Source organism: Lissotriton vulgaris, chromosome 1_1 (assembly GCF_964263255.1).
Source record: "Lissotriton vulgaris chromosome 1_1, aLisVul1.2, whole genome shotgun sequence".
In the NCBI taxonomy this organism is placed as follows: domain Eukaryota; kingdom Metazoa; phylum Chordata; class Amphibia; order Caudata; family Salamandridae; genus Lissotriton; species Lissotriton vulgaris.
In genome coordinates this window covers 1,358,342,107-1,358,366,899 of record NC_141685.1, presented here as the reverse complement: position 1 = coordinate 1,358,366,899, position 24,793 = coordinate 1,358,342,107, and the positions used below count along the sequence as shown (strand labels likewise).

General features: G+C 47.6%; 1 non-coding gene across 1 annotated transcript; it reads left to right on the top strand.

The window, feature by feature from the left end:
• Positions 1-21,183: 21,183 nt before the first annotated feature.
• On the top strand, positions 21,184-21,337 carry LOC147749166 (small nucleolar RNA SNORA62/SNORA6 family). The gene has a single exon (XR_015300479.1). It is a non-coding gene; the product is annotated as a small nucleolar RNA SNORA62/SNORA6 family (small nucleolar RNA).
• Positions 21,338-24,793: the final 3,456 nt, after the last annotated feature.

Below are 24,793 nucleotides of genomic sequence, written 5' to 3'. Positions count from 1 at the left end.
CTCACGTAAGTGCCCTAGTGGGTCAGGGATATTGTTAATCAATTTCTTGTAAGTAACGGAGATCGCTTTTTGGGGAAGGTTAGCCGTCCAGCAAACAGTCCTCTAATGGTGATGACATTGGGGGGTTGTTCCTTTTTGCAGGGCAGTGGTGATAGCATGTTGAATCTGCATGTAGCGGAAGAGTTCCGTACCAGAGAGCTCAAACTGTTGCTGAAGTGTGGCAAAAGGGACCATTGCACCCTTTGCCCAGACATCACCCAGGCGGGATATACCAATCAGGTCCCACTTATCAAAACCTTTCGTGGACCAGTGGTTACCCAACAGTTCAGAGTCCCACAGAGGCGTAGCCAGCGTGAGCTTCCGGTCCCAACCTAACCTTTTATTGATGGAGTGCCAAATAGTAACAGAGTGTTTGGTGGGGCCAGAGAGGGAGAGCTTCCGGGAGTTGGACTACAAGTCTCTATTATAATTCCCTCCAGGCAATAGCCACCTGTCCAAAGTAAAAGCTGGGTCATCCAGCTTGCGATATGTGCATTGATTGATGGCCGCCAGGTGGGAAGCCCAATAATATTTCCGAATGTCAGGGAGGCTGATACCTCAGTCGTACCAGTTCAGGATCAATGTGTTAAGTGATAATCTGGGCCTCCCCTCCCACAGCAGCTCTTTGCAGCCCCTCAATTTCTCTGAAATACTGTGCTGGGACCGGATCTGGATAATTTTGCAAGGCATATAACAGCCGGGGCAACAACATCATTTTGGCCTCCAAGTCTTATTGATGATCTTCTTGCAATAGGTTTCTAAAATATATTATATGATTAGAAATTGTATCAAGATGTTTCTTGGTGGGCATGGGTCTGCTTTACGAGAAGCGTGCACAAAACTATGTTTAACAAAAACTTCAACCGACAGGACTCATGCAAACTATGGAAACAATTAGATGCAAAAATCAAATCTCCCATAAACCCATGCCTTTTATGCGATCCCCTGTATCCGCACTTTCAACCTAGTACCTCAAGCACTACACACCTGAACATAATGCCCAGTTTAAGGCCATTAGCATAATAAGTTTTCACCCTATTGGATTTTTTACAATAACACCACAATTAACATCAAAGATGATGGATTTTATTACACTACCCTAAAACTGGAGTGTACTCCTTTCTCCTTTTGCTACATATATTTCTCGCCCTCTTTTTTTCCTTTCCTATGTGGGAGACATGTTATTCAAGAATGCTGAAAACTCTTACCTCTAACTTTGTATATGTGGTTATAATATGATACAATTACTAGTGATACACAAAAGAGAAGACCAGGTCAAGGTGGTGTTTAGCTATACTAGTGTCTAAGAGGCAGGGAGGTCATGCGTGAAAAATTGAGTCACAAATGGCTTCAGAAAAATCCCATCAGACCACCTTTACGGCGGAGAATCATCATGTGGGAGTTTGGTCGAATGATCCAAATACCGCCTGGACCATCTGGTGTTGGTGCGGATAAACATCCTGAAGCCAAATTGTTGCTCAAGGAATGGTGTTTATATAGTGCGTATATAGTGCAGTGCTTAAATTATAATAAGGGATAAAACTAACTACTTAGGCAGACCATGTTCTGCTTGAGATCTATCTAAGTGTCAGGGTTAAAACTACGCCTAGTAGCTGAAGAATAGGGCTACACTATGGCGCTGTGCAGATCGGTCGACATGTTTCAGCCAATCAGAGGATTGCTCTGGCTTTCTTCAGGACCAAAAAATTGTATAGCTACTGCAGCTAGAAAATTCTAAGTGCAAACATTGCAAAATTATACATATAGTGATACATATAACTACCAGTAACTTGGAACACCAATGTACACTGGAGAAAGAGAAAAATTTCTTCTTCCTGGAAAAAGACAATAAACAACAAACATTTGTTTAACATGCATGTTCCCCCCACCTACATACAAACTGCATAGACAAAAACACCTGCAAGAAACATTTGCGTTCTGCATTATAATGAGCATATTAGCTCTGTCACGTAGAGGCATTTCCTCACAGTGATACTCACCCACCTTTATGTGGGTGATGACCTCACCTCACCCGGCGACCGCTCGGGAGAATGAGGCCCCGCTCTGTAGTGTAGAAATAAATGGACACAGTAAGTACACTGATCTTCTGTGCCCAGCCCAATTGCTCTACACAGATAACCTAATAAACGTGTGTTAGGTGTCCAATCAGCCCCACCTTGCTGACAACTATTCCAGACTAGAGACTAGCTTGAATTGTGTCCTTACGTGGATAATAAGGAAGGGTAGCATAGATTAAGAGCATATTGGAATGCTGGTCTAAGCCACTAAGTATCTACCTTGATAGTATGGAAAATTCCAATAGTCTTAGTGTATAATGACAGAGCACTCTCCATCACGTCACTGCTAGTAAATTCACCATCTAGGCTACCCTTCTTCCCAACTACTGGATTCAGGTAACAGGAGAGTCAAAAGCCTTACCTGTCCGTCGTTACCTCTTGTTCTGTGACCGAGCGGAAGTGGAGGCAAAGACTCTCCCGCCCCACTTCCTTTTATGTCGTGGCTAATTAATGAGCTGACTCCATACGGTGTCCAATTGACAGCTGCTCTGCCACAGTGTTGTAAAACTGATGCCATAATGAGCGTTACTCTTGGACATATCTGGTATAGTTCCCAAATGCCTATACGACTGTATATTTAACGGCCGCGTTTGTCAATTATAATCGGCGTTTATGTTAGAGCCGCTACTTCATAGCGCATGCGCCATCCATCCTAAGGCCGTAGTGTTAGAGGCACATCCAGTTATCTAGTATTATTTAACATCGTATGTATGTCCCTAATAATAAATGCGGGCTCTGAAATATAGGCATAATGTGGACCCTAATCTAAGAGGTACACATAGCACTGACACTCGCATCGAAGCGGCGCCTAGTGTCAACAAAGAAGAGGAAAACTCCACGCGCATGCTCAAAGGCAGGAAAGTGCTCTCCCGAGCATGCGCAGGGGACAACATCCCTGGCGGACATCTAAAGCAAACATGCTAAATGTCACAAATATCGGGGAAAGCACTCGTATCTATGAAAAACATTCATGTAGATGTGCCAAAGCCTCCTAAATGTCGCTACTGAATGACCAAAAGGCACGTGATACCTGGTGCATATTGTATAAATAGAGGCAATCCAAATTGCTTTAAAATATATAATAGAGGATGGGGCTACGAACTGTGGCTTGAAGTCATGGGGTCATTATTAATGGAAAATCTATTGCTCACATCTAACGCTTGGTGAGACAGGAAAGATTGTGCAATATATGCATGATCCCAAGAGTCCTTAGCTATTGGGCCAGTGAGAAGTATAAGAGCTTCTAAGTCAAGTAATAGTCTCGGAAAAGTCAGCAGAAAGGGCGACAGAACAACACACACAATTAAATTAGGTGAGCCAAAATTGTGCAAACGAAAAAGCGTTTGCAACCATGGACCCGCAACCAGAAGGTTGCTCAAATACTAATCAAAAAAATGTGTGGGGGGGTCAAAGGGAAATATTTACCGACCTGTCAACTCACTCCCTTACTGTCATACTAGTGATACACAAAAGAGAAGACCAGGTCAAGGTGGTGTTTAGCTATACTAGTGTCTAAGAGGCAGGGAGGTCATGCGTGAAAAATTGAGTCACAAATGGCTTCAGAAAAATCCCATCAGACCACCTTTACGGCGGACTTTTCCGAGACTATTACTTGACTTAGAAGCTCTTATACTTCTCACTGGCCCAATAGCTAAGGACTCTTGGGATCATGCATATATTGCACAATCTTTCCTGTCTCACCAAGCGTTAGATGTGAGCAATAGATTTTCCATTAATAATGACCCCATGACTTCAAGCCACAGTTCGTAGCCCCATCCTCTATTATATATTTTAAAGCAATTTGGATTGCCTCTATTTATACAATATGCACCAGGTATCACGTGCCTTTTGGTCATTCAGTAGCGACATTTAGGAGGCTTTGGCACATCTACATGAATGTTTTTCATAGATACGAGTGCTTTCCCCGATATTTGTGACATTTAGCATGTTTGCTTTAGATGTCCGCCAGGGATGTTGTCCCCTGCGCATGCTCGGGAGAGCACTTTCCTGCCTTTGAGCATGCGCGTGGAGTTTTCCCCTTCTTTGTTGACACTAGGCGCCGCTTCGATGCGAGTGTCAGTGCTATGTGTACCTCTTAGATTAGGGTCCACATTATGCCTATATTTCAGAGCCCGCATTTATTATTAGGGACATACATACGATGTTAAATAATACTAGATAACTGGATGTGCCTCTAACACTACGGCCTTAGGATGGATGGCGCATGCGCTATGAAGTAGCGGCTCTAACATAAACGCCGATTATAATTGACAAACGCGGCCGTTAAATATACAGTCATTTAGGCATTTGGGAACTATACCAGATATGTCCTAGAGTAACGCTCATTATGGCATCAGTTTTACAACACTGTGGCAGAGCAGCTGTCAATTGGACACCGTATGGAGTCAGCTCATTAATTAGCCACGACATAAAAGGAAGTGGGGCGGGAGAGTCTTTGCCTCCACTTCCGCTCGGTCACAGAACAAGAGGTAACGACGGACAGGTAAGGCTTTTGACTCTCCTGTTACCTGAATCCAGTAGTTGGGAAGAAGGGTAGCCTAGATGGTGAATTTACTAGCAGTGACGTGATGGAGAGTGCTCTGTCATTATACACTAAGACTATTGGAATTTTCCATACTATCAAGGTAGATACTTAGTGGCTTAGACCAGCATTCCAATATGCTCTTAATCTATGCTACCCTTCCTTATTATCCACGTAAGGACACAATTCAAGCTAGTCTCTAGTCTGGAATAGTTGTCAGCAAGGTGGGGCTGATTGGACACCTAACACACGTTTATTAGGTTATCTGTGTAGAGCAATTGGGCTGGGCACAGAAGATCAGTGTACTTACTGTGTCCATTTATTTCTACACTACAGAGCGGGGCCTCATTCTCCCGAGCGGTCGCCGGGTGAGGTGAGGTCATCACCCACATAAAGATGGGTGAGTATCACTGTGAGGAAATGCCTCTACGTGACAGAGCTAATATGCTCATTATAATGCAGAATGCAAATGTTTCTTGCAGGTGTTTTTGTCTATGCAGTTTGTATGTAGGTGGGGGGAACATGCGTGTTAAACAAATGTTTGTTGTTTATTGTCATTTTCCAGGAAGAAGAAATTTTTCTCTTTCTCCAGTGTACATTGGTGTTCCAAGTTACTGGTAGTTATATGTATCACTATATGTATAATTTTGCAATGTTTGCACTTAGAATTTTCTAGCTGCAGTAGCTATACAATTTTTTGGTCCTGAAGAAAGCCAGAGCAATCCTCTGATTGGCTGAAACATGTCGACCGATCTGCACAGCGCCATAGTGTAGCCCTATTCTTCAGCTACTAGGCGTAGTTTTAACCCTGACACTTAGATAGATCTCAAGCAGAACATGGTCTGCCTAAGTAGTTAGTTTTATCCCTTATTATAATTTAAGCACTGCACTATATACGCACTATATAAACACCATTCCTTGAGCAACAATTTGGCTTCAGGATGTTTATCCGCACCAACACCAGATGGTCCAGGCGGTATTTGGATCATTCGACCAAACTCCCACATGATGATTCTCCGCCGTAAAGGTGGTCTGATGGGATTTTTCTGAAGCCATTTGTGACTCAATTTTTCACGCATGACCTCCCTGCCTCTTAGACACTAGTATAGCTAAACACCACCTTGACCTGGTCTTCTCTTTTGTGTATCACTAGTATGACAGTAAGGGAGTGAGTTGACAGGTCGGTAAATATTTCCCTTTGACCCCCCCACACATTTTTTTGATTATGATACAATTACACCTTACGTTTTTTAAACCATGGACATTGTGTTACCAGCATATGCTTTAACTTATCCCTCATTCTTTCCTTCCTCTAAAAAATATTTTCAATACAACATTTTTTAAACCAGAAAGTGATGCAGGAGACTCATTACAAGATGGCAATAAAAGTTTTGAGGTCGCAGACGATTTTCAGGGGTTAAGAATCTTAAAAGGGAACACAGTAACCATCCGAACCAACGTTATCAAATATCTGTACTATGTTCTTCTCCAGCAAGCAGTGCTTAAGTGGTAATCACCGACACTCGTTTTTCATGGACTGGGAATTTTGTACGTTTATTAACACCTAGTTTGCTTCAGACATAGCGCCTGAGATCTTCAAGAAGGGTGTAGCCAACTTCCTCTGAATAACGCAGATCTTGACCCAGACAATTTGAAAAACCACAGGCAATCCCCTTCTGTCGAGCGTTTATGAACATCACATAACCCTTCGGCTGTATCGTAGACACGTTAGGGGGTCTGAATTAGACCCAAGCAAGACATAGCACTGAAGCATTTTTAGTGGCCACTGCTGAAGAACTGACCGCCACCAGACACCGCCCCAGTTGCTTGCTGCTATAGGATCTCTCGGAAGACTTCAATACTTTGGAAGGAATCCAGGATTGATAGATATGATGCAACACACCATCTTGACCCATCACCTAGATATGGTTGAACTGGCCAGGTCCACTATAGAATAGCTACTTCTTAAGTGGACGCACCCAATCTGTGGGGCTTCCTTCATTGTGCTTGGCTGAGAAGCCTATGAGTTATTATTATTATTATTATTATGTTTCTTATAAAGCGCCAGAATCGACCCCCGAAGGGGTATCTCCGCGCTTGCCTTGGGAACCCGTCCTGGTTTTTCCCTGTGAGATAGCCCCTACAGGGCATCCCCAAGGTGAAAGCCAGGCATCCTGCCGCGGGGGGGGGGGGGCCGTTGTGGAGATTAAGCAAGCTTAATGCCCAGAGTTGCAGAGTGTGAACCCATGATTAGGTCAGGCACCGAAGCGAGAATTATCGAGTCCATGGACATTTGAGCTCAAGACCCTGCCGCGTCGGGAATTGAACCCTGGTCCCTGGTCTGACCTCTGCTTCAGGGTCTGCCTGCTCTAACCAGTGAGCCACACTTCTCTAGTTGCAGGGGCCCATGGATCAGTGCTCTCCCTCTTCTATCTCCAGTAGCTGGTGTAGTTGATGTGGACTTTTGCCTTTAAAGCCATCTCCTACCCAAGCGAGACACAGCTTCATTTGACCTATGCCCATCTTTTTTTTTATATATATCTTTTTATTAAAGAAACCATCAGCAAGAAACACATTACAGAGGGTCAGCCAGAACCACAGAGTCCACATCAGGGGATCACAGGATAAATAAATCTTACGACTTTAAGGGAACTTCACGGGGAGGGGGTTGTAAAAAGCAGCATTCGGGGTGGGGTACAAATGTCTCCTCTGTAACTGTTCCAGGGACCCCAAACCATTGACCACTTTTGAGGGCGTCCCCTCGCAAGATATACAGTTTTCTCCCTAAACATGTACCAATCTAAATTGTTTTCCCACACTTCCACAGTGGGAGGTTGTTCAGCTCCCCACCGTTGGGCTATATTAAGTTTAGCAATCATGAAAGCAAGTGCAGCCCATTGCTTCTGTGAGGTAGTTAAGTCAGTCGGCTCCCAAATGTTAAGCAAGCACCTCCTCGCCTCTGGCCAAAGGGAGACCCCCAGGACTCTATTCATAGTGTTATGAATGTTGCACCAATATGTGGTGATGGGTTCGGCGTTCGCGCTCCCAGATCATATGTATAAAGGTACCAAGAAGACCACATTGTCGTTTGCATAATCCCCCATCAGAAAATCCCATATGTACTAATCGTGGACCAGTGAGGTAGATCCTGTGCAAAATGTTTAGTTGATCTAGTCTCAGGCGAGCTGGGATATCGACTTCTCTTGGAGAGGACACTGCAGTCTGCCCATCACCCTCATCTAGCTCTATCCCATCCTGCATTCAATTGCCCCTAAGCGCCTCAAGGGGGTCAGATCTGTGGTTGATCAATTTTTTGTATATCAAGGAGATCGTTCTGTCGGGAAGGAGTCCGTCCAGTATCCTATCCTCCAGAGGGGAGGCCTCTGGGGGCCCTGTCTCCCTGGGAAGCGCTGAAAGAAGGGAGTGACAAACCTACCGTTAGCGGAAGTATTTGGCATTTGCTAGATCGTATTCCACCTGCATTTCCTCAAACAATTAAATTCTTCCCCTTCCCCAAATATCTTTGATCGTGGAGATCCCTATAAGATCCCACCTATCATACCCTTTCGTGTTCCAAAGTTTGCCAAGTCTTTCGGAGTCCCACAGCGGTGTGGCCATAGTCAGTTTATTCTTCCAGCCCAGCGAAGCTGTGGCATCATGCCAGATCTGAACCGAGTGTTTAGTTGGTCCTGTTAACGCTAGTTTATTCGGCTGAGAATATAGGGCTCTATTATATCTCCCCCCGGGAAGAAGCCATTTATCCTTGGCGTAACCAGAGTCATCCACCCGGCCGTAAGTTCAGTGGTTAATCGCCGCCAATTGGGAGGCCCAGTAGTATCTTTTGATGTCTGGGAGGGCGATGCCTTCGTCATACCAGGAAAGTGTTAGTTTGTGTAAAGCAATGTGGGGCCTGCCCTCCCACAATAAACTCCGCTGCAGGCTCTCAATCTCACGGAAGTAAACCGGTGGCACCACATCTAAAGTATTTTACAGGGCGTAAAGAAAGCGCGGGAGAGCCATCATTTTAAAGAGGGCTGCTCTACCCTACAACGAGAGGGGGAGCTTCCTCCAGCTAGAAATATCGATCTTAAGCCTCTGCAGGGGGGGGAACAAGATTTCAGGAATACCTGACCGAGGGGTCCAGAGAGGCGAATATTCCCAGATATTTGAACCCTTCTGTATTGATCTGTATGGGACAATTTCATGGAGGGGTTGGGAGATCGCCCCTCAAAACAAACAACAAGGATTTCTCCCAGTTGATTGAGAGTCCTGAGTTTCTCCTGAAGGAGGCCAGGACATCAAAATTCATGATAAGGGACTTACGGGGAGAAGTCAAATAAAGCAATATATCATCTGCATACAGAGATATGCGGTCCACCGCATCGAAGTTTCCCAACGAATCCAGGCAGCAAGAGGCTCCAGCGCCAGTGAGAAGAGAAGGGGGGACAGCAAACACCCCTGACGAGAGCCCCGTCCCATAAAAAATGGAGCAGAAGCTCTATTGTTTACCACTACTTGAGCGAGCGGTTCTCTGTACAGCAGACGTATCCATCCGATGAACTCGGGCCAAACCCTAACTTGGCCAAGACAGCCCAGAGCTAAGGCCATTCAATTGTGTTAAAAGCCATTGTTGCGTCAAGAGACGCGATTATAGCTGGCTCCCGAAGAGTATGAGCTCTGGCCAAGACCCCATGTAATCTACGCAGGTTCAGGGCCGTGTTTCTGTGAGGCATAAAGCCCGATTGATCGGGATGGACCAGATCGGTAATAACTTTTACCAGTCTATTTGCAAAGAGCTTAGCCAGAATCTTCGTCTCAGTATTTAAAAGAGAGATAGGCCTCTACGAGGCACACTTCATCTTGATCTTCCCCTCCTTATGGATCACGACTATCATAGCAAGTCTCTGGTCTCTAGGGAGGACCCCTACATCTCTGGAGTCTACAAACATTTCTTTCAAGTAAGGTGCAAGTTTATCTGGTTTAAGCTTGTAAAGTTCAATAGGGAGTCCGTTGGGGCCTAGCGCCTTACCGGAGTTTAACGAACGGATGGCCTGGGCGATCTCGTCTGCTGCCAGTGCACTATCCAAGAATTTTTGATCTGCAGGTGAAAGACACAGGAGTAGTATGTCTCGGAGTAACAGTTGGGAATCAGCTTCCGAGCGAGGGGAGACAGAGGTGTAAACTGCTTGGAAGTGGTCAGCGAATTTATCAACTCTGTCCTGCGGTTCTGTGAGTCGTATCCCTTCCTCTGTTAAGAGCTCTGGGACTAGACGGCTGGCCCAATCTTTCTTATCTAGCCAGGCGATAAGCTTCCCTGCCTTGTCCCCCAAATCGTAGAGTCTGCCCTGTTGTTTCCTACGAGATCCTTGGCCCTATCAGTGACTAACGCCTTATAGTCGTGTTGTTTCAGGCTCAACTGATGAAGTTTAGCCCGCGTTACTCCCAGTTCCAATTCTCCCTCTAACCTGACTATTTCAGCCTCTAACTCTACCACCTCCCTCTCTCTCTCTTTTAGAGCCCGCTATCAAAGACAGGGCTTGGCCCCTGATGACCATTTTGAAGGCCTCCCATAGGGACCCAGAGGAGGACACAGATCCCACCTTGTTAGTAAAGAAATTCATCTAGCGCTACGATGAGGTCTTTATGAATTTTAGGATTGATTGGGGACACTCTTCCCTCTCTACCCCGAGTTACAACTATATGGATCCACAATGGGGAGTGATCTGAGATGCCTCTGGCCAAGTGTGTAACCTCTGTTATGTAGGAAGCTTGTGCGGCAGGGACCAGACAGTAGTCCAATCGTGAGAGACTGTCATGCGCTCCAGAGCGTCAAGTATATTTCTTTTGATCTGGGTGGAGTAGTCTCCAACTGTTGACTAGGCCCATTGTATCAATAAAGTCTGGCAGGCACCTCATCACCCGCCCCGTTTCCTGTGGGGGATGCCTATCCACCATACCAGAGACGGCTGCGTTAAAGTGTCCCCTAAAAGTAAAAGACCCTCAGAGAGTGAGTGTAGGACTGTCCCTAAGTCTGCTAATGTGCCTGTAGCCCCGGAGGAACATAGATGGATAAGAAGGTCACTTGTTGGCCCTCCCACGTGCCCATGATTCTGATATATCTGCCACAGACCTATGCCCATCTTCAGCAAATGGCATAAGAAGCCTCTGGGCCTGCCTCTCCGCCATTCAGAAATTAATGGCTGGGAGTTTTAAAAAGTGAATATTAACAAACTGAGGTTGTAGTGAATGGAGCAGACCACTCCGAGTGGTCTATGAGGTTGTGCCTACCAGCTGGGAGATGCCTGCATCTTTCAAATCTCAGGCTTTGCTTGGAACAAGATCTGAACTTCGGAGTCCTGATTCAGAGAGTTTGGTACTCTTGCCTTGTGCTTCTCTGCAGCTTGAATGAGATCTTCATTTTATTTCATGCCAAAGGAAATGCGCCCTGGTTGTCCAATCAGTGATTTAGGCTCTCGTGGACCATAGCAGCGCCTACGTCTTGGCAGATCCGGGCCATTGATTCTGCCTGATCTCGTCTCTCCCCCGGCTCTTCAATCTCTCGGATCTGTCTCTCTAGAGCTGCTAAAAATCCCATGCTTTAAGAAAGCCTGCTGTGGGAGGAGAGTCCAAGGTTTCAGTTGTGGAATACCCTTCCTCATCCGTTTTGACAGATTTCCAAGTAATATATCTTTCGGAAGAATACAAAAAATTTTTTTTTCCAAATTAGTTTTTGTGCTTCTCTTTAAGGGTGTATTTTGCCCCGACCCCACACAGCTCCCTCACAACCTTTTCCCAAATGCAATGGGTTCAAGGTTCACACTGGCTTCTGCTCCTTTCTTCAACAGTGGAAAATGTAAAGCACTCGGCAAAACTCTCCATTCTTCTGGGAGCGTAACCTGCCAGGGAGGAATGACAGGGACTGGCTCTATTAGCACAACGCTCCTTGGAGAGTGCGACACCAAGAAGACAGTGCCACTATTGCCACTAATCGACTTGTCTTCTCCTGGAGCATGCTGCCCAACAGGAAGCCTCACTCAACAGGTGTTTATGCCTTTTGCTCTAAACGCCATATTATAACCCCTAGTGACATAAACTCACTGGACACCTGGGAGCCATCTTACCACCCCCCATTGGCACGAACTCACTGGGCACCTGGGAGCCATCTTACCACCCCCCATTGGCATGAACTCACTGGGAACCTGGGAGCCATCTTACCACCCCCCATTGGCATGAACTCACTGGGCACCTGGGAGCCATCTTACCATCCCCCATTGACATGAGCTCACTGGGCAGCTGGAAGCCATCTTACCATCCCCCAGTGGCATGAATGTACTAGCCACCTGGCAGTCACTAGTGTTGGTATGGATCCTGAGGATCGACTCTAGAATATTGTTAACCATATAATCGAATCTGAAATACCTTGAGTACAAAAATGTCGAGATTTCATATATTTGAGGGTAAGCATATATATTTTTATATTGATGTTTAAACTATTGTTTAGTAAAATATGGAATTTAATATCGGTTTTTATGTTTAACAGTGTTTATTTGAAGTATACATGTATGATAAAATATTTTTTGTTAATATTTAAATTTTTTATATATCATTTTTTGGGGTAAGGGATTATTTTGGGACTTGGTGGGTAGTGTTTTTTAGGTATATATTAATTATTTAGTTTTAAAAAATTGATAATTATATTTCTGTTGGCTACTTCTGCCTCCAGATTCCTCACCAGTAGAACAATATCAAGCATCAGACTCGATCTAGAAACTTCAAAGTTCTCACATCGCCGTATCAACACCGGAAGTGGCATCTAGAGACATCATTAAAGCCATATAGCGCCTACACTGGCATTACCACTTCAGTTCCCTTTTTCTGTGCCGTCGACATGGTTCCGGAGTAAAGCTGTCAGAGGAGATTTTTTTTCCTCACAAAAAAATTAAAAAGTGCTGTACTTTTTCCCTCCCTAAAAAGTCAGAATTTAAACTCTATAGAGACTGCAAGAGACAGATGTCCATCACAGACCCTCACACTGTTTGCCTCTGGTGCCTGAGTGCCTGTGTGCCTCATGACTCAGGATTCACCTCCAAGTCCATTAAGAAGCTTGAAGCTAAGCTCTTTCTGGCCTGAGCCAAATAGAACAGATGGAGTAGGAGAATTTTCAGGCACAGTTACAGGGGACTATCTTCTTCATCTGGAAGCAAATGGAAGAAGCATAAGAAGTCCAAGACACGCTCCAGGGGTAAGTCACAGCGTCGCTCTTCCACACCCACAATACACTCGTCCTCAGAGCCGGAGTTAATCAACTTGCCCCCGATGGCTTCCCTCCGAGCGACACCACTCCAATAACTCAACTGGACCTGGCCCGATCAGTCTCAGACCCCACCAGATCCTCTGGTGCCAGGACCGGCGTCTCCCGGCTCAGCGCTGATACCAGTGTTACCCAAGTTTCCAATGCCACGGTCGGACCTGCGTCTATGCTATCTGGCATTCCTGTGGGCCCATCGGCTCCGTATAGACAACCAATATTCCTCCCTGTGGCCCCGGCGCCATACCATCAACCTCAATGCCACACATCTCTTTTCTAATAAGCTTTCCAAACCCTCAGTCAAATGTAGCTGCTCTCCACCCAACTTAAACTGACCCCTGTCTAGGTCCCAACCTTATGTACTCTGCTCATCATATATTATTATTTATTATTATTATTATTATTATTATTATTATTATTATTGTTACTAGCTGTACCCTGCCACGCTTTGCTGTGGCTCAGTCTGGTTAAATGGAAGAGAAAGAAAAGAGTAAGCGCACGTTTCTAATATGTTTAATTTCACAATGCTTGTGGGGACACAATATGTGTTTGTGACTATTGTCACGTTGTGTATATATAAACACGTGCTAATGTTGCAAAGTAAACCAACTCCTCCCCCCTCCCTCTACCCACTTCCCGGTCTGCCATCCTGACACCAACTGTTCACCCTAATATATGTAGACTATCGTCTCTATGCGTCCTTTCTTAATGTTGCAAAGTGAACCAACTCCTCCCCGTCCCTCCACCCATTTCCCGGTCTGCCATCCTGACGCCAACTGTCCATCCTAATATATGTAGACTATTGTCTCTATGCCTCCCTTGTAGTTTTTGCTTATTCTAATCCCACATTGTGTATATATAAACACGCGCTTAATCAAATCCAACGTTGTGTCAAAATTTCAAATCAATTGGTGAAGAACTTTCAGAGATTTAAGATTTTGAACAAACGAACATTGACCTTTTTATGTGTCTGTTCGGGCTTTCAATTAAAATCACGCACGTATTCGACACGCGCGTATTGGAATCCAACGTTGTGTATATAAAAACACGCCCCTATTCGAATCCAACGTTGTGTCAAAATTTCAAAGCAATTGGTGAAGAACTTTCGGAGATTTGCGATTTTGAACAAACGAACATTTACATTTTTATTTATATAGATTATTAATTATTAATACTCTACTGGTCACACCCATCTAGGATCCATACTCAATCTGCTTGATCTAGCTGCAGCATTTGACACTGTGGCTCACAACATGTTGCTTTCTTCCCTGCGTGCCTTTGGCATCACAGGCTATGTTCTAAGTAGTTCTCATCAAACCTATCAGACTGCTCTTTCTCTGTGACGTTGGAGTGTAATCTATCCCTTCTTACCTCTTACCACTGGCTGCTCCCCAAGTCTTAGTCTAACCCACTCATTTTCTTTCTTTACATAACAATGTAGTCTTACCCACTCCTTTTCTCTCTTTACCCCAATTCCTTTGGTTATATAATGCTCTCTTTTGGCCTCTCCTCTACCAATGACACGCAAATAGTCTAGTTTCACTCTTCTCTCCCTACGCCCAGTCACTTATCTCTGACTGCCTCACTGTCATCTGCATTATATAGCTCTTTAATGTTATATGTTCAACCCTTCTAAAACCAAAGTCCATTACTCTTTTGCTTCACTTGTACACGTCCCTCCACCTCCTCGGCTAAAATCTTTGAGTTTAATTTAGCCCCTTCAGAAAATGGATTCGCTATTACCACTGCTGCAGGGCCCCAAGTACACAGAGCATGTGGAAAATACTCTATTTGTCCCATTCCACACTGCCAAAGCATTAATCTATTTACTGGCTCCCTTCCCCATTATTGCTGTACCCCTTGGAAGGTTTTTTAAAGTTTGCGACTAGAACCTTATTCAATCTTCCAGCCATGCTCCAATAACACTATTTAGCAATGAAGCCGCATAGCTGGACTTCTCTACGTCACATCCAAATGACCATGAGCATATCTCAGCTTTGATCTCGCCTCCTTCCAGGTCAACTTCAGTGGGCCCCCCTGCCTCCTGATATCCAGGCTTGCTCACTCAGTGAGTGTAAAACTGGCTTGGAGATTCATCTCATTTGACCTGAAGAAACACTAAGCAGTTCCACTCTTCTGGTTCAATAGTGATACAGCCTACTTAAAGGGTATCTTCCTGTCAAGGAGGTTTCTATATGGCAAGTTAAATTGCCTGTGCATCACTCAGCAATTGTGCATAAGGGAACCACCTTGGCAGCTTGAACCTAGTAGTCCTAATGTGTGCCTGCCAAATGTGATTCTTATGTCGATTACACTTGGCCAAGAACAGATGGATAGCTTCAGGAGAAGAATGTAATTCCCAGAATCAGTGACAATTACACATTACAATGATAATCTCACCAGGTTAACAGGTTTACTTTGCCAACAGTTATTTCAATCCATGAAAAACTCTGTCAGTATAAGTTGTGTGCGCCTTTTTGTTGTTGTTTTTAATATCACATCTTTTTGCGTATGGGGAGATTGTCCCTAACCATCCACCATCCACCCTTGACCTACATAACTGTATGTTTTTAGGGCTCGGCCTAGCGTCGTACACTGCGCAGCAGTGTTCGCGCAGTCGAGATTTTATTAGGGCTTGGCCTAGCGTCGTACACTGCGCAGCAGTGTTCGCGCAGCTGAGATTTTATGTTTCCTAGAGTGGGGCTTGAACCCGCCCCTCTTCTCCATTGGTTGGCTTCCTAAACTGATGCCAGACATTGGAGGAGAGTGCCGTCTCTCAGTTCAAGCACCGTCTTTTTCGGATTGGGGGCGTGTTTTTTCGTTTCTTTCTATCTGTGACGTCATCATGAAAAAACACGCACCCCCAGTCTGAAAAGGACGGGGGCTCTGCGGACCCAGCGATGTCTTGTTGTATGAAGGGGCCTGATTCTCTTGTCTTGCTTTTAAGAAGTGTACATACAACTCGCCTTTTAATTAATTTACACTTCAGATACTATCAACATCCGAAAACGTTGGAGACTCAGCGCTTCTAACAGCAAAAAGGTAGTGGTATCGGACTTGTAGGCATGGCTGGCGATATTCCTGCGGAGGGGGGCGCAACACCCCCCCCCCAACTCGTGCTGCCCCTGGGGTGGACCCCCCCCTGATACTCACTGACGCTATGTAAAAATGCAAAAAAACTGCCTGTGAAATGACAGTCGTACTCAAGAAGTTTCTTTTGTTTACTATGCGCATCTCTGTATTTGTGCTTTTTGTGTGCTCTATCTGTACACAGGATCTTTCCCTTTCATCCATGTCGCTCCAATGCAGGGGCAACAAAGGCTGAATATGCTCCCAGTAGTTTAAATGCTCCTGTTACGTTTATATTCGCATTCTGGTACTTTTAGTCCTGCATTTGTTTTGGGGAAATAGTACGAGCCATAAAATGCAAAGCGCATTCCAGAACTGGATGGGTTGCGCATGCTGGACAGTGAGACGCTTTCGACCGCTTGGATATCACTCAGATCCAACCACTACACATCTGTGCCTGCCACAAAATGTACATCACAGCTTCGTTGATGGTGCATCACTCCTGCACCCCTGGTGAACCTGGGGTAGGCACTGCTTCCACACAGCACCAGCTGTCTCCATGGCACATGCTTATGTCTGACCAGGGGTCTGTGTGCATTGACGCCTTTGTGTGTTTCTCTGTCTTTGCAGGTCTTTATGTCTGTTGCATAGTGAGAATGTGTAGCTGTATGTGTGTTTGTATATGTGCCTGTGCGCTTCAGCATACACCCTGCGTACAAAGCCCATATCTGTGGATTTTGTAAGTGCTCTTTGTGTTTGAGTGTATGGTTTTAGCTGAAGCAACACTGAGCATCTCTGGATAAAAAGAATGCGAAGGAGCGGCCGGCCGATGGACCTGTTTGTTATCCCACTTTGTGAAACGAGGCAGGGGGCAGAGGGAGGTGTGGGTCAGCGGCGCTCTGAGCCCGCAGGTGCTGTGTGGAGATCAGTAATTTGCTTGATATATATATATTTAAAAGAAGTCAAGGTGGCTATAACGGGTCTTGCTTCCGGAAAGGCCCCGGGTTTGGATGGGGTGCCGGGTGATCTTTTTAGGCAGGAACCTGGGATTTGGGCACCCTACTTGATGGTTTTATACAATGCAGTGCTGGGGGGAATGAAAATTCCGGATACTTGGCTGGGAGCAGAGGTGGTCCCGATATACAAAAAGGGACCGCCCCTGCTCCCCGCCAACTATCGCCCAATCAGCCTCATTGATGTAACCCAAAAGTTGTTTGGGAGACTAATCCTGGATAGGCTCCAAAGCTGGATGGAGGAAACTGATATTTTAAGCCCTCTCCAGGCAGGTTTTAGGATGGGAGTGTCAACAGTGGATCAAATACTCAGACTAAATATCTTATACTGGAAGACAGCACTTCTAGAAGGGGGGTCACTGTATGCTGTCTTCGTGGACCTCCGTGCCGCCTTCGACTTGGTCCCTCGGGCCAAGTTGTGGGCGGTACTGGGGGACATGGGCGTCCCTGGAGACATTCTCCAGAATCTTATTAGGCTACACACAGACAATTACGCCCGTGTAAGATATGGAAAGGGCGGTAGGCTGACAGATAGGTTTCCTGTCCAACGTGGGGTAAGGCAGGGCTGTGTGTTGGCGCCGACCCTGTTCTGTCTATTCACGAACGGGGTGAAAGAGCACTTGTGCAGAATCCCTAACATTGATGCCCCGCAACTGAACAGCAGCAGGGTGCCAGCGATTATGTTCGCGGACGACACCCTGCTGTTGTCAAAAACACCTATGGGGCTACAGAGGGCTCTGGACGGATTTTTGGAGTTTTGTAATGAAAGGGGATTAGAAATAAACCCCTCGAAGACTAAATTCATGATCCTCAGCCAAAAGCCCAAAAATAGCCCAAATCCTCGCTTGGGATCTACACCCCTAGAGAGAGTTCAAGTGATTGAGTACCTAGGCATAACCCTCAATCAAAATTTAACCTGGTTGCCACACAAAACAAAGGCAACCACAAAACTAATCCAGAGGGCTGGTGCTATCACAAGAATTGCAAAAAAATCCTCCCTTCGTCCACTGGCACCTGCAATAAACATTTATAAAGCCCAAGCACGAGGAGGCATCACCTATGGGGCTGAGCTATGGGGACATACACCGCTACAGTCTATACAGGTCGCAGAGAACAATTTTATCAGACAATTGGCGGCCCTTCCTCTGAGTACCCCCTTACTCCCCTTGAGAATGGACTTGGCACTGCGCCCAATCACCGAAGAACTGAGCCTCAAACCCTTGACCTATTGGAGGCGGTTGTGGAGCAGCCAGGATTTGGGCCATTACAGAAGCGAATTACAGGAGCTCCTTAGATTAACTCAAGCGTCCAAAATTCCATGGCTCAAGTATATCAGGGACACGTGTACGACCCTTGGCGTTCCTGAGCTATGGTGTAATCCAGAACTAATGTCCGAAAGGCTCCCGAGGAAAGAACTCTCCAAATTGTTTTATAGCTTTATGCTACAAAGATAACTGAGTCTAATCCAGGAAGGTTCTTTAACTGACAGTTTTACCAAAGTAAAAGACTCTTACAGTCCTGAATATGTCTTAGACGCTATGTTCCCTGTGCACGTAAGGAAGATCTTCCTGCAATGGAGATACGGCTCTCTCCCTTTGAGGTCCTTCACCAAAACCTGGAACGGCAATCTAGACTCGAGCAACTGCCCTGCGTGCATTTACAAGCTGGAAAGTGACCTACACATGGTCTTGTTTTGCAAAGCCTATAGCAAAATCAGGAGCTATTGGCTGGTCCCCTATTTAAGGAACTTGGGCTTTCGAACTTACGCCCCAGCCTATAGAGTGCTCAAAACTGACCTTGCAGCCCCAACTGTGTTCATAATGGCGAAATTCTTGATGGCAATGTGGAGATCACGTGCAAGAATTATAAGGGACTCTAACGCGGCACGATCCATTAGCTCTTAATCTAATCTAAAAATGTATTGTGTAACCATGAACTTTGATTTCTCGAATTTTAAAATTGCTGGATCTATTTTAAAATCTATTTAATGATTTAATGTTGTTTACTTGTATATCTTTTATGATCTCAAGGATCGAAATAGAGATTTTTTGAATTGATATATATATATATATATATATATATATATATATATATATATATATATATATATATCCAAGACAATCCACTCCAAAAGGAACAGAGAGAGGCCACACAGGGGATTCGTTGGAACACCTTTACTGAATGCCAGCGTGTGCATAATGCATTTCGGCCCGACGGCCTTCCTCAGATGCTGCTGGTTGGGCTGCGTGTGACTCCACCCGCACATTTCAACTGTCCAGAAGCCCTGCCCTCTGCAGCTCTCTCACAACTGCAGCACCCAGAATGCATCAACCGGGTAAGTGTGGATCGGCAGAAGCTGAATTATTCAAGCCCCCTCAGTGGGTGGATTTGATTACTGGAAATATGCGCAGTGTCCAATATCGAGTTGCAGCCCTCACTCCTCGCCGGTCTTCCTCCGGTCCCCATCTTCGTTACCAACTCGTGGCATGTTTGCCGACTGAACCTCGAGACTCTGGCACAGTGTCCTCGTCTCCCTGTCAGTGACAGGCTGCTGCACGCAAAAGTTCAGGGTGTAGGCGTGTGTCACGAGATGGGCCGGAGGTAATTCAATACCTTGAAAAGTCTGTAGCTGCGAGCAGCCGGTTGTCAGTAAAACTCCAGCCTCTTTGATGTAACGGTTCCTCTCACGCGCGCCTCTGACTGGCGCGATAACATCCAAGACAATCCACTCCAAAAGGAACAGAGAGAGGCCACACAGGGGATTCGTTGGAACACCTTTACTGAATGCCAGCGTGTGCATAATGCATTTCGGCCCGACGGCCTTCCTCAGATGCTGCTGGTTGGGCTGCGTGTGACTCCACCCGCACATTTCAACTGTCCAGAAGCCCTGCCCTCTGCAGCTCTCTCACAACTGCAGCACCCAGAATGCATCAACCGGGTAAGTGTGGATTGGCAGAAGCTGAATTATTCAAGCCCCCTCAGTGGGTGGATTTGATTACTGGAAATATGCGCAGTGTCCAATATCGAGTTGCAGCCCTCACTCCTCGACGGTCTTCCTCCGGTCCCCATCTTCGTTACCAATTCGTGGCATGTTTGCCGACTGAACCTCGAGACTCCGGCACAGTGTCCTCGTCTCCCTGTCAGTGACAGGCTGCTGCACGCAAAAGTTCAGGGTGTAGGCGTGTGTCACGAGATGGGCCGGAGGTAATTCAATACCTTGAAAAGTCTGTAGCTGCGAGCAGCCGGTTGTCAGTAAAACTCCAGCCTCTTTGATGTAACGGTTCCTCTCACGCGCGCCTCTGACTGGCGCGATAACATCCAAGACAATCCACTCCAAAAGGAACAGAGAGAGGCCACACAGGGGATTCGTTGAAACACCTTTACTGAATGCCAGCGTGTGCATAATGCATTTCGGCCCGACGACCTTCCTCAGATGTATATATATGCACTGTTTCTTAATGCAAGCAAGGCCTCGTTCTGGTGGGCCAGACCCTCCCAAGTGGTCCCAGAATTGAGCCAGGACCATTCACAGCTGGACAAGCCTCTTAGTTCTCCTTAGGCCTTCCAGTTGGCTTAAAGTCTACTTTTTGTGTCTAATCATTTTACTTGCATGATTGTCAGCAATGACTTTAGCTAATTCTTAGTTTCTGAAATAGATGTGGAGCCAGCATGGCAGGATGGGAGCTGTTATCACATTTTTCCCCCATCTGCAAAAACCACAGGAATGCGAGTTCCCATCAGAACCTAATTAAGAGATCCCTGTACAAGAAGTAAACAAAAAATGTAAACAGAAACTGTGTAGGAATTTACATCACAAACTTAAAACGCACCTGGGAGAAGATGCTGCTGGCTGCCCGTGCCATAGTCGCCATTGAAAACCCAGTGGACGTGTGCATCATTTCGTCCAGAAACACTGGGCAGGTATGGACTGGACTGGCACGTGATATGTAATAGTCAACAAATGTAGCCCTTCTGCGGCCAGTGTTTGCGAGGAGTGAGGTTTGCTGACTCTACAGAAGTAAAAGTTGTCTTGAAGAGGTTGGGTTGCCATATTGTGATGTGTACTGCAGGGACAAAATGCCATAAGCTGGGTCGTTATCGAAAATCTGTTGTTGGAAGGGTTATTTTGGGGCTCATGCACACTTTTAAAGCTCAGTGCTTAGGCTCCTTTGGGAGTTGGTGAACTCTGGGTGTCGGACGTGTGCTACAGTATCCTGGCAAGGTTTTCACTAACACCATCAGAGCTCTGCTCGATGACTGGGGTTTGATAGTGACCTCTGTCCCATCTTACACTGCACCTTTACGCACTGCTCCAGAGCTGTGATTTGGAAACACCTTTTTTCCTTTTTTACACATATTCTGCAATCACCATTCGGTTTTGGGTCACCCCTGTTTAGTCTTCTATGCTATATTCTTTATCATATCCCATGCTGAACAGCTGGTCTAATACTAGTCTCTTCTAGTAGCGTGCTGTCCTTAAGTTTGTATCGTCTTGCGGCGCTAACCCCATTGCTGGCCGCTTCACCCCTGGAACCTTCACCAACCAGATCCAGGCAGCTTTCCGAGAACCGAGGCTCCTGGTTGTGACTGACCCACGAGCTGACCACCAGCCGTTCACCGAGGCCTCCTACATCAACATCCCCACCATCGCCCTGTGCAACACGGATTCGCACCTGCGCTACGTTGACATCGCCATCCCCTGCAACAACAAGGTAATCGGCCTCCTCAGCGGCCCCCTTTTCTTTAATTCGTTCAGCCGTGAAGCTGTCATTTAGCTAGGCACCTCCCTCGAGAACTCGTTTTATGTTTTTTTTGTATTATTATTATTTTATATAGTGGAGCAGGAACAGCTGCACTTTCAGCTCAGTTTGCCAGAAGTGTGGAGTGAACAGGCTTCGTGGTGGCCTGCTGACGTGAGGATGTGCACTAGGCGTTTGTTTTATTTGTTCCTCTATAGCTCAAGCTAGTCATTCAGGTAGAAGTTGAGGGGCCTTGTTGTGTGAAGTCACGTTAGCAAAAGACTATGAAACAGATTCACGAATATGTCACAAAATGCAGCAACCAAACTTACTGCGCTGCAATGCGTCGAAGTGCATGTCAGGGCCATATCTACAAATGGAGATGTTTCTCTCTTCTTCTGCGCCTGCACCATAGAACAAGGGTGAACAAGGGTTGCTTCTGCTCACTGTCCTGCCCCCTTCCTGTCCTGCCCCCCCTTTTTGCTCGTGCTTGCTGTCCCCCCACCTCGTTGCTTGTGCTTGCTCCCCTACCCCCTGTTGCTTGTGCTCGCTGTCCTGCCCCCCCCTTGCTGTCCTGCCGTTGCTTGTGCTTGCTCCTTGCCCCCTGTTGCTCGTGCTTGCTGTCCTGCCCCCCCTCGTTGCTCGTGATTGCTGTCCTCCCCCTTCGTTGCTTGTGCTTGCTGCCCTGCCCCCGTTGCTGGTGCTTGCTGTCCTGCCCCCCCTCGTTGCTTGTGCTTACTCCCCTGCCCCTCCCTCGTTGCTTGTGCTTGCTGTCCTGCCCCCCTTGTTGCTTGTGCTTGCTCTGCTGCCCCCACTCGTTGCTTGTGCTTGCTGTGCTGCCCCCCCTCGTTGCTTGTGCTTGCTGTCCCACCCACTCATTGCTTGTACTTGCTCCTCTGCCCCGTTGCTCAACGCTTGCTGTCCTGCCCCCCCTCGTTGCTCGTGCTTGCTGTCCTGCCCCCTCGTTGCTCGTCCTCGCTCCCCTGTCCCCCCTCGTTGCTTGTGCTTGCTGTCCTGCCCCCGTTGCTCATGCTTGCTGTCCGGCCCCACTCATTGCTTGTGCTTGCTGTCCTGCCCCCCTTGTTGCTCGTGCTTGCTGTCCTGCCCCCCTCGTTGCTCGTGCTTGTTGTCCTCCCCCTCGTTGCTCGTGCTTGCTGTCCCCCCTCGTTGCTTGTGCTTGCTCCCCTGCCCCGTTGCTTGTGCTTGCTGTCTTGCCCCCCTCGTTGCTTGTGCTTGCTGTCCTGACCCCCTCGTTGCTTGTGCTTGCTGTCCTGCCCACTCGTTGCTTGTGCTTGCTCCCCTGCCCCGTTGCTCGTGCTTGCTGTCCTGCCGCCCCTCGTTGCTTGTGCTTGCTCCCCTGCCCCCATTGCTTGTGCTTGCTGTCTTGCCCCCCTTGCTCGTGCTTGCTGTCCTGCCCTCCTCGTTGCTTGTGCTTGCTATCCTGCCCCCGTTGCTCGTGCTTGCTGTCCTGCCCCCCCTCGTTGCTCGAGCTTGCTGTCCTCCCACCCCTTGTTTCTGTGCTTGCTGTCCTTCCCCCCTCATTGCTTGTGCTTGCTCCCCTGCCCCCGTTGCTTGTGCTTGCTGTCCTGCCCCCCTCGTTGCTTGTGCTTGCCCTCCTGCTCCCCCATTGCTTGTGCTTGCTGTTCTGCCCCCCCTCGTTGCAAGTGCTTTCGGTCCTGCCCACTCATTCCTTGTGCTTGCTCCCCTGCCCCCCATTGCTCGTGCTTGCTGTCCTGCCCCCCTCGTTGCTTGTGCTTGCTCCCCTGCCCCCCGTTGCTTGTGCTTGTTGTCCTGCAGCCCCTCGTTGCTCGTGCTTGCTGTCCTCCCCCCTCATTCCTTGTGCTTGCTCCCCTGCCCCCCGTTGCTTGTGCTTGCTGTCCTGCCCCCCTCGTTGCTTGTGCTTGCTGTATTGCCCCCTCGTTGCTTGTGATTGCTCCCCTGCCCCCCCCTCCGTGCTTGTGCTTGCTCCCCTGCCCCCGATTGCTTGTGCTTGCTGTCCTGCCCCCCTCGTTGCTCGTGCTTCCTGTCCTGCCCCCCTCGTTGCTCGTGCTTGCTGTCTTGCCCACTCATTGCTCGTGCTTGCTCCTCTGCCCCACCTCGTTTCTTGTGCTTGCTCCCCTGCCCCCCGTTGTTCGTGCTTGCTGTCCTGCCCCCCCATTGCTTGTGCTTTCTGTCCTGCCCCCCTCGTTGCTTGTGCTTGCTGTCCTGCCCCCTCGTTGCTTGTGCTTGCTCCCCTGCCCCCCTCGTTGCTTGTGCTTGCTCCCCTACCCCCTCTTTGCTTGTGCTTGCTGTCCTGCCCCCCCATTGCTTGTGCTTGCTGTCCTGCCCCCTTGATGCTTGTGCTTGCTCCCCTGCCCCCCACTCGGTGCTTGTGCTTGCTCCCCTGCCCCCCGATTGCTTGTGCTTGCTCCCCTGCCCCCCTCGTTGCTCGTGCTTGCTGTCCTGCCCCCTCATTGCTCCTGCTTGCTGTCCTGCCCACTCGTTGCTCGTGCTTGCTCCCCTGCCCCACCTCGTTGCTTGTGCTTGCTCCCCTGCCCCTGTTGCTCGTGCTTGCTGTCCTGCCCCCCCCACCGTTGCTCGTGCTTGCTGTCCTGCCCCTTGTTGCTTGTGCTTGCTGTCCTGCCCCCTCGTTGCTTGTGCTTGCTCCCCTGCCCCCCCTTGTTGCTTGTTGTTGCTCCCCTACCCCCCTCTTTGCTCGTGCTTGCTGTCCTGCCCCCCATTGCTTGTGCTTGCTGTCCTGCCCCCTTGTTGCTTGTGCTTGCTCCCCTGCCCCCCCTCAGTGCTTGTGCTTGCTCCCCTGCCCTCTTGATTGCTTGTGCTTGCTCCCCTGCCCCCCCTCGTTGCTCGTGCTTGCTGTCCTGCCCCCCTCGTTGCTCGTGCTTGCTGTCCTGCCCCCTCGTTGCTCATGCTTGCTCCCCTGTCCCCCCTCGTTGCTTGTACTTTCTGTCCTGCCCCCGTTGCTTGTGCTTGCTGTCCTGCCCCCTCACTGCTCGTGGTTGCTGTCC